Source organism: Alexandromys fortis, unplaced genomic scaffold (assembly GCF_014885135.2).
Source record: "Alexandromys fortis isolate MF-2015 unplaced genomic scaffold, M_Fortis_MF-2015_v1.1 scaffold_269, whole genome shotgun sequence".
Lineage (NCBI taxonomy): Eukaryota > Metazoa > Chordata > Mammalia > Rodentia > Cricetidae > Alexandromys > Alexandromys fortis.
Window position 1 is genome coordinate 1,397,474 of NW_026068138.1, and position 10,467 is coordinate 1,407,940.

At 44.4% G+C, this 10,467-nt stretch overlaps 1 protein-coding gene across 2 annotated transcripts in view; it reads right to left on the bottom strand.

The window, feature by feature from the left end:
• The window catches only part of Tgfbr2 (transforming growth factor beta receptor 2), an 89,559-nt gene that overhangs the window by 21,379 nt on the left and 57,713 nt on the right, over positions 1-10,467 (bottom strand). The gene's annotated exons all lie outside the window — the stretch shown is intronic.

A 10,467-nucleotide genomic window follows, 5' to 3' on the forward strand; every position in this document is an offset into this window, starting at 1 on the left:
AGGAGGTGGGAGCTTGGGAAGGGGCAAAGGTAATCCTTGCTTGAGACCATTCACTCAAATATCTTCTACTCTTCAATCTTCAGCTTAAAGGCCACTCTCTAAGAAAAGCTGGGGAAACTTAGGAAAGTGTCTTGTGTTACATAATCTTAGGGCTTCTCTACCCTTCCCGTGTGGCTGTGTTTCTGTGTGTGTCTGCAGCATAATTGGAGCTGAGTAACTACATGTGCTGAATGAAAACAAAGGTCAAGGCACTGGGGATAGACAGAGAATGATGTAACTCCTGTTCTTAAACAGTTGTTTACGTAGTGACGTGATTTAGCGTTAACCGGCTTCCTTCCCCATCTGGCCTGGGTTGTGTGTTTGACAACTTGATTCCCAGCTGCTGGTGTTGTTTCAGAAGCTTATAGAACCTTCACCAAGTGGAACCTCATTCCCTAGAGGAAGAGGTCCTTTTAGGGAGAGTCTTGAGATGTGTAACATGCTTTCTGCTTCCTATGAATGCGCTGTGGCCAGGTCCTACCATCCTGCTTTCACCCTGGGGACTGACTGTATCCCTTCACACCTCACACCGCAAGCCAGAATGATCTCTTCCTTCCTTAATTTGATTCCTTTCAAGTCATTTGGTCATAGCAATGCAAAAGTAACCAATTCATATAGAACCTGATAAAACTGTAGAGTGTGGTTCTCAAATGGTGGGTCATGACCCCTTTAAGGATTGAATGACCCTTGATGGCTGTCCAAGACCATCAGAAAACACAGATATAATCCCAGATGGCAAAATTAAAGACAGAGATGAAATACTATTTAGGTGCCACAGCAAATTGCAGCCCCTATCCCTAGTACCTGTGGACATATTTGGAAGGGAAGGCTTGCTAGTCTCAACTCTCCACAGCCAGCTCTACATGAGACACTTTGCCATGAAACTGGTTTGGTCAACTGACTTAACGTTCCTCTTGGGATGATGGGAGCCCTACAGGGGCTGGGTTAGGTCATCTCGTACCATGGGGATATGCTGGCAATTGGCACAGGCGGAGCCACTTCCATGATTTCCTACGTTTGTGCTGTCAAATGAATATTGCCTTATGGTCTGAAGCAGGCAGATTTAATCAGTTTTTATATAGCCTTGTGATCAAGATACTCCCACACTTTCAATGGTTGTTAAACAGATGGGGTGGGGAAAGGCAAGAGAAGCCTTCTGTGGATGCTCTTAATAGAGACCTCCCTGCAATTAAGATCAGCTCTATCCTACAAGCCAGAAGTATTTACTATCTGGCACTATTTTTATAGGAAAAAATCAGCAGCCCCCTATCCTATAAATGTGGTTTTTAATACCCTGTAATATACTGGAAGGATTTGGACAGGCTTTACTTTTGGACCATTGTGAATATTCCTTTCCACATATAAGAAAATACAATTCAGACTTTTAACTATTGCCTGCATAATTTCTTAGCTGAGTCTCCAATGAATTAAAATGCCTGTACGAACTGTTCATTTGTTACTGAGCAGTTTTTAATTTCTAACTACATACAGAGAAGGTTTTCCTTGTTCATTTCTAGTTCTTCTAAGTCTGGGGCAAGTACCCAAACTGAAATTAACATGTGACATTGACTGCAGAAGGTTCGAGAAATCCCCTGGCTGAAGGTCAGAAACGAAAGCTTCACTTTCCCCTCCTGTTTCCTGTGACCTTTCTCTTTTCTTTCTTTTTTAAACCTACACATAAAGTTGTACGTGTGTAGAGTGGGTGAATAACATCTGTCAATCTAGAAGCTTCAAAGAAGAGGTGAAGGGAGTCACAATAGCACTCGAGGCCGGAAGGAAGCTTTGGGATGTGGCTGGATCTAAACAAGAGCTGCCCAGGCACGCCATCGTGCTGGCCTCTGGGCTTCTCTGTTAGACAAAGAAAGCTGTAGGTGTGGACACACGCAGGGGTCTCCTTGGCCCAGAAAGTCACAGAATGTGCTTCTTCCTGGCAGCCCCCAAGGAAGAGAGACTCCCAGACTGAGCGCATGCCATGTGTTGGCTGGGTTCACAGGGTTTACATAATTCTCATATTTAATTGCTGAGGAAACTCTGCTGGGTAGAAACAGCTACATTTTAAGACCCATGTCCCAGAGAGGAACGCTGAAGTTCAGAGTGTTTAATTTCCCAAGACTGACGCAGGCAATAAGCAAGATAATGTTTGCAACAAGCTCTATTGGACCAGAGCTCTTAGCCTTATGCCATAGTGCCTCTAAATGTCACACTAGTGACCCTGCTGAGAGCCAATGAAGAATGGTTTTAACTAACCTTTCAATTTGATACAGTGTCTGTCTTTATTGGAGGCTACAGCAAGTACTTTGGTGGCCATCTGCTCAGTGATACAATTATTTTTCTTTTTATGTGTGTGAGTGTTTGCCTGTATGAATACATGTGCACTACCTGCACACCTGGTACCCACAGAAGCCACAAGAGAGTGTTGAATCCCCTGGAACTGGAGTTATAGATAGTTGGGAACCCTCACGTGGGTGATGGGCACTGAATCCTGGTCCTCTGTAAATTAAGCAGCCATTGCTCTTAACAGTGAGCCATACTGTCTATTCTTGGGGGGGTGCCAGCATCAAAAGGGCCATGCCATCTGCAGAGACTACTTCTCATTCCCAATTCCAAACCACAGTGAGGAACTGCCCCTAAGTGGGCATTTTTTTCCTGCTAAGGATTAATTTAGAAGCCTGCTGCAGGACCTCACACATACGGGAACTCAACCCATGCTTGTGAAACTAGTCTGACTGGTTGCCATGAAAAGTGTTTTATGTAACATAACATTAGAATATTAGAGCTAGCTCTGGGTAGAATTTCTTGAAGGTTCATTTTTTTAAAATGAAGCTTTATGTTTGCAATAGCAAATATTCTTAGCCTAGGCTTTGTGAGTGGAATTCAGTGGTCCTATGAACTCAGTGAGCAAAAGGCCCCAGTTTCTCTCACCTTTAACTAACATGTATCATTTATTTTTAAGATAATTATTTAATATTTCATGTGCGTCTGTGTGCCTGCATGAATGTATGTGTACCATGTGTGTATAGTACCCTCAGAGGTCAGAAGAAAGCATCAATTCCCTGGAATTTACAGATGGTTGTGAGCTGCTGTGTGGGTGCTGAGAAACAAACCTGGGTCCTCTGTGAGAACACTAAGCGCTCTTACCTGCTGAGCCACCACTCCTGCCCCCAAAATAGTACTCTGAATCATTTCTAAGTGTTTGCTGTACCCAAGATCATGTCAGCAGCAGAAATCAAAGATGCGTACACGCCACATCCTATCTGGAACAAACACCGTGACACACGCATGCTTTGCTTGTCACTGAGACATCTCGGTTTTTCTTTCCTTCCAGATCTCCTGTTAGATTTTTGCCCAAGCATTACTATAGAAATATATATTCATCTATAAAAATGTGAGATCATTGCGTTTCAGCACGGTAGTATTTCACACGCATTTACAAGTCTCTCCGAGCAATTCTACAGACTTCATCTGACTTCAATTAGTCCACAGTGCACATGCACAAAACAGAAAGCGCCCTTGGAAGAAGCACTGAGTGCTGGCCCCTCTGACAGTGCTCCTACAGCAAGTTCAAGGCTGACCCATCTCCCTGGGATGTGGGTAACAGATGCTACAGGTAAATCTGCCTGGGTTGGTGTATGGCTTTCCACGTAAGAGACTGGGGCTTTTGCTGACCGCTTTGCTGAGTCTGGGAAGGAGCTCCATGCTCTAGTGGGGAGCCATCTGTGATTCTCTTCTCCCAAAAGACGAGTAGCATACAATGAGCTTTGGCAGGCAGGGTACTAAGCAACACATCCACAAACACTGTATGACCTTCCTTCCAACAGTTCTGAGTCAGTTTCTGCTTTCCAACATTGGGCTGCTCACAGCATGCTTACTCAGTAGAGATCCCTAGGACACTTCCCTCTGGTAGTCACTGAGCAAACAAATAAATGTGTCAGTTTTAAAGTACTAATTAAGGTAGTAACTTGAGACAGGATGCTTTTCCTTCCCTCCCTGTATCTCACCTAGCTCCGTTTTCTTCCTGGTCACTTGCATACATATCTCGTGGCTCCAGAAGATAACGGGTAACGTGGAGGATATCTTTGCACTTACAGACTCAGTGACATCTCTCCAAGGATCTCTCTAGATGTCATGTAATGTTCATCAACGTACACACCAGATCACCAAGATAAGTGGAACCTACCACATGTCGCTTTCTAGTGTGCAGTGACAATAATGAACTTTCACTCCAAATGCCTTCATTGGAATTGCTCAACTACTTTAAATTAACACAGGAGCCCATTTCTCAAATTCATTCTCTGTGTTCATCAGGTTTTTTATCAAGACATAAATAACGATCAATTTAGAATTTTTGCTTGTTTTAGCTTTTATTTTTTGCTTTATTTTTTGAGACAGTGTCTCACATAGCTCAGGTTAGCCTTGAAGACTATCTACAGCTGGAGATGACCTTGAACTTCTGGCCCTCTAGCTTCAACTCCAGACTGGTAGCAGTATAGGCATGCACCACCATTTTGTGGCGCTGGAGTGGAACCTAGGGCATTGGGACATGCTAAATAAGCACTCTAGGAACTGAGCAGCGCCCCAGGCCTCCACTTGGAATGGTTTTGTCACCATGTTGACCTCATTATTTGTTTTTACTAAGTCACTTTTACTTAAAACCATTAGAGAGTTTCAGTTTTAAGTTCTTTTTAGCCACTAGTATCAGATGTGGGCATGCCAAATAACATAAGGAGCCTAGGAGTCACTTGTTTACATCTCGTGTGTTTGTGTGTGTGTGTGTGCCTCTGTGTGTACCTCTGTGTGTATGCCTGTGTGTATATGTACCTCTGTGTATGTGTATACTTTTGTGTGTGTTCCTCTGTGTGTGTATGTGTGTGTGTGTGGATGCCTGTGTATGTGTATACTTTTGTGTGTGTTCCTCTGTGTGTGTATGTGTGTGTGTGTGTGGATGCCTGTGTATGTGTATACCTCTGTGTGTGTATGTGTACAAGGCTTGGTTTAGAAATCAAGTTGTTCACTCTCCAGTCATTGTACAGAAGAGTACACCATGACATTCTTCCCTGAGTTTTCTTGTCAGCCTGTATAATTTTGTGGCATAGTAATATTTATCTTTTAAGGTAAAAGCAAAGAAAATGAAAAATGTATTTTTCAAAAGTATTTACTTTTTTGGACTCTGAAATTGGCAAATTATTTCTCATCTTCAGCTAGACCTGGCCTTTCTTGTGGGACACGCACACAACAGAAAGTTTTATGTGACCTTGAGGTTTCAGTGCTAGGGAGACTGTGAGGTGGAAGTAAGGAATAGAGACTGAGCAGCAACGCAGACCTGGGCCACGTGTCCCAGGCACATCACCCGTACTCTGAATTTCCTATCCCTAAAATGAGACAATGATGTGGAAAGAGGGCCCAGAGTATCAAGTAGGATTTCCTTTTGGTAAGTGATAGGGACCAAAAAAGAAAACTAAACTAAATTTAGAATGTTCCATCTCAAGGTGTGATGGTCAGCTTTCACTGTCAACTTGATGAAACAATGACCTGGGGAGAGATTTCAATGCAGAATTGTCTACAGAGGGTAGGAATGCAAGGGGACTGTCTTAACTAAATTGCCTGTTGTGGGAAGACTCAGCCCTCTGTGGGCGGCATCATTCCCTAGGCAGATGCTCCTGCACTGTATGAGACTAGAGACATGGAGCTGAGCACAAGCAATCAAGCCATGAGCACACATGCGTTCATTCCTCTCACTCTCAACTACAGACATGAGGCAGCCAGCTGTCTCAGGCTCCTGAGCTCGTTCCCCTCAATGATAGATTGGAACCTGAAACTGTGAGCCAAGCAAAACCGTTCTCCACAAATTGTCTTTTAGCAGGCATTTTATCCCTGCAACAGAAATGATACTAGAACACAAGGGTATCCAAGGCACATCTTAGCCCAAGAACAAAACCTGGCTTATGTAAATCACTATTCTGATTGTGTCCTGATTTTTTTTTTCCTTTCTCAGTCCAATAAAACACAAATACAGAAAAGCACATAAAACAGGTGTCAAGATCAATGAATTACTGTAAGGCAAACAATCTTAAAACCACCAGTCTGGTAATAAAATATGTTTTCCAGGCATCCCATAAGTCTCTTCATGATCCCCAACTTGCCTTCAGACAACTGCCTTCCTTCCCTTCAAAAGTAGCACCTCCTCCTTGTGCCCGGAGCTGGAACTTGTTTGGGGTGTTTTTTTTTGTTTTTTGTTTTTTGTTTTTTGTTTTTTTTTTTTTTTTAATGATTTTACCATTGAAGTGGGCATGTGCAGCTCTCAGAGTGCTAACAGGATTGAGTGAATGTTGCAGAATTTCTATTCTTGGGGAATTCTAATAAACTCTCCTACAATTTTAATACAAACCAAGCTGAGCCTTACAAAACATCTGGTCATATATAATTGAGAAGAAACTATAAGACAAATTCTGAAAGTGTCTTTATTTTTTATTTGTATTTATTTATATATTTATTTTGAGACAGGGTTTCTCTGTGTAGTCCTGACTGTCCTGGAATGAGTTCCCTTTGACCGGACTGGCCTCAGACTCACAGAGATCCACCTGCCTCTGCCTCCCGAAGGCTGGGATTAGAGGTGTGCACCACCATGCTTGGCTGAAATTGTGTTTACAAAAGCAATGCTCTGACCTTGTCCTGGTCAGTTTTTATTGCAAACTTGACACAATCTAGCAACACCTGGGAAGAGGAAACTCAATTTGAGGAACTTCCCAGATCATTTTGGCCTCTGGCACCATCTGTAAAGGATTGTCTTGATGGGTGGTAGATGTGGGAGGGACCAGCCCTCTGTGGGCAGCATCATCCCTAGGCAGGTTGGGCTAGGCTGCATGAAACAGCTACCTAAGCATGACCCAGAGAACTAGCAAGTAAGCAACATCACTCCATGGTCTCTGCTTAGTTCCTGGTTGGGCTCCTACACTGACTTTGTCAGTGGTGGACTGTGACCTAGAAGTATAAGCCAAATAAACCCTTTCTTCCCAATGTGGCTTCAGCTACGGTATTTATTGCACATTAGAAATCAGAACAGAACAGTCCTGCTCAATTTACTTGTGTACTTCTGTCTAAGTATCTCTATGTGTATATATCCATGTATGTATGCATGTGTGCATATGTGTGTGTGCGCATGTGTGCATATTTGTGTGAACGTGTGTGTAAGTTGTTAGCTAAGTAGGCAGGCAGGTAGACAGACAGATAGACACACAGACAAGGAGAGAGATGGGAAGATGGAGCAAGAAAGGGAATAAGCTCAGCTCTAGTGCTGTATATGGACTTGACAGTTCTAGAGTTCACAAATCTTGCTGACCTCACCTGGATCTTTAAGCATCTTGCTGTTGTGGTGCAGAATCTCTTGGTACCTTTCCATTCGAAGTGAGATACCCAGACCAGCATGTCGAGCGCACATCACCTAAGAGCTCTCTGGAAAGCAGCGTCTTTGCCCCTGCTCTAAATTATCACTAGGTCAGAGTGTGCACTTGAATGCTCCCTGGACGACTCATCCATACCTTAAGGTTCCAGAAGTACCTCGCACAAAGTCAGTTTCTGGGTATCCTGCCAGAGACGATGCAGTCCCGAAACTAAGTCTCTTAGTGGCATCGTTGGCAGACTGCTGGCGCAATTGTATTCAGACTGGCCAACAAGAAAACAAGCCACAAGCACGTTCCAGTCAATTGAGCAGCAGAGGAGCGTGGAGTGAGATAGGATTCCCCATTCATTGTCTCCACAAAGAGCAAACAAATGCAAGCAAACAATTAAGAGTGATTTTAATTGAACAACAGGAGAGTAAGCTGGCAGGAGACACGGGGCAACTTGAACTGGCATCGTGGTGACAGCGCTGCTAAGCATTCTGGGTAGATTTTGAGAATATTTCTTTTCCTGTAACGAGGGAAGAGGCCTCCTCTCTGTGTGCTTTGCTTTAATTCCTACTGTAAAAATCTCAAAGCTAAGCCAACCCCCAGCTCCCCTCCCTACCCAATAGTCTCCTTTGCATGAATTTCTCCTTGACTCCACTTTGAATAAATTTCAGTCCAATGCAACAGCCTCTTCTAGTTTACTCTCACAATTGGCACGAAGTTCAAATACTGGGATATTTCAAAGTCACCCTGTATGGGTGCTGGGGGGAATACCTCACTCGGTAAAGTGCTTGCTTTGTAAGCAGGAAGACCTGAGTTCAAATCCTCAGAACCCACGTGTAAAAAAGCTGGGAATGGTGGTCTGTGCTTGGAATCTCAGCACTAGAGAGACAGCAACAAGAAGTCTCTGGGGTTTGCTGACCAGCCTAGCCTACTTGGTGAGCTGCAGGCCAGTAACAGAGCTGACAGAGAAACCCTGTCTTGAAAAACCAAAAAGAAGAAGAAGAAGAAGAAGAAGAAGAAGAAGAAGAGGAAGAGGAAGAGGAAGAGGAAGAGGAAGAGGAAGAGGAAGAAGAAGAAGAAGAAGAAGAAGAAGAAGAAGAAGAAGAAGAAGAAGAAGAAGAAGAAGAAGAAGAAGATCAACAGTGTAAGAGGAATGGCATCTGAGGTTGTCCTCTTACCTCCAGAAGCCTGCATCATCCCGACTCTATGTGAGCCCTTGTTGTGGCTAACACAGTCACCTTGGAAGACTCTACAACCACCTACAAGACAAACCTCTGGGCATGGACTGGATTAACTGAGGTGGGCAGAGCCATCCTGACTGTAGGAGGCACACTTCCATGGGCTGAGGCCATGGACCTAATGCATAGGAGAGAGTGAGCTGAACATTGGGGGTCATTTCCTTCTGCTTCCTGATCAGGGTGTACTGTAACCCAGTTGCCTTCAACACGGGATCGTCCATAATTTTCCTGGTTGCCAGTCCCCGAACCAGTCCCTGAGCCAGTCCCTTGGTCTCCCATCTCCTGCCCGTGCTTGGGAATCCTAAAACCAGAGATGCACTGGCCTGACACTTCATGCTCTCAAACAGTGGTTCTCAGTCTACAGATCAAATGGCCCTTTCACAGGGATCACATACCAGATAGTCTGTATCTCAGATATTTACAGTACGATTCATAACAGTTGCAGAACTACAGTTATGAAGTAGCAATGAAAATAATTTTATGGTTGGGGGGTCACCACAATAGGAGGAACTGTATTAAAGGGTCAGAACATTAGGAAGGATGAGAACCTCTGCCGTAAGCTGTACACCTGTTTTCTGGGACCTTCTTGGTCTTCGTTATCCCCCCTCTCATTCACACTCTTAATTTTTTTTTTTTTTAGGCCACAGATGCCTGTCTCCCCCCAGACCCAGGGGCCTCACTGAACTAGCTTCTTACAATTAGTTGAAAACATAATCCTGTTCCTCCCAAGATTGGCCAGCCTAGATGTGAGGCTTTGCTTTCTCCTGAGTCGTAAACAGAATGCTGGCCTCCTCTGTGGAGATGGTCTCTACTCACTGATGTCTCTGTCCAGGCTACATAGAGACAGACACAGAGTCTAGCAGAACAGTCGTTCTTGAGTCTAGTGGTTCTTGGTGTTGGCTACATACTGGATATCTTGGGGGATTAGAAAGCATGGATGCCCATTCCACAGCAGTTAAGCTGGAACCTGCAGGAGGGGGGCACAGCTAATGCAGAGTGCATAAAACACCTGGGAGCTGGGCACGGCCACCACAGCAGTTATGTCAGCCTGGCCTGGGAAAATAGAAAACACTTAGCAGCCAAATTTCACATCCACGGTGTATGAAATGATAGGTTCGATTTGTCTGAAATTGGTGTTACAGGCAGGTGTGAGTCATCTGATGTAGATGCTGGGAACTGAACCTGGGTCCTCTGCAAGAGCAGTAAGTATTTAGAACCACTGAGCCATTATTCCAGCCCCATATATAGCTTTCCTAAAGCCAGAAGGACAAATGAAAATTGTTTTATTAAAAGTCAGGATTTTGGTAGTGTGTCTATGTGTGTGGGCAGTATGTGAGTATGTGTGTGAGCCGGTGCACACGCATGAATGTGTATGTGTGTGGAGCTAAGAGCCCATCTCAGGTGTTCATTAAGGGTTGCCCACCTTGTTTTTGAAACAGTGTCTGTCTCTGACTGGAGCTTGAGAGATTAGCTGGGCTAGCTGGCGAGTAAGCCTTAGGGATCCTCCTGTCTCTGCTCCCCAGTGCTGGGATTGCAAGCAAATGTTACCAATCCACATTTTAATGTGAATTCCAGGCTCCCAACCAACTTAGGTTCTTTTTTTTATTTTTAATATAATTTTTTATTAAAAAAAAATTTCTGCCTCCTCCCCGCCTCCCATTTCCCTCCCCGTCTCCCTTTTCCCTCCCCCTCCTCCCTCTCCCCTCCCCCTCCCCCCACTCCTCTCTGCCTCCCTCTCCAGTCTGAAGGGCAGTCAGGATTCCCTGCCCTGTGGAAAGTCCAAAGTCCTCCCCGCTCCATCCTGG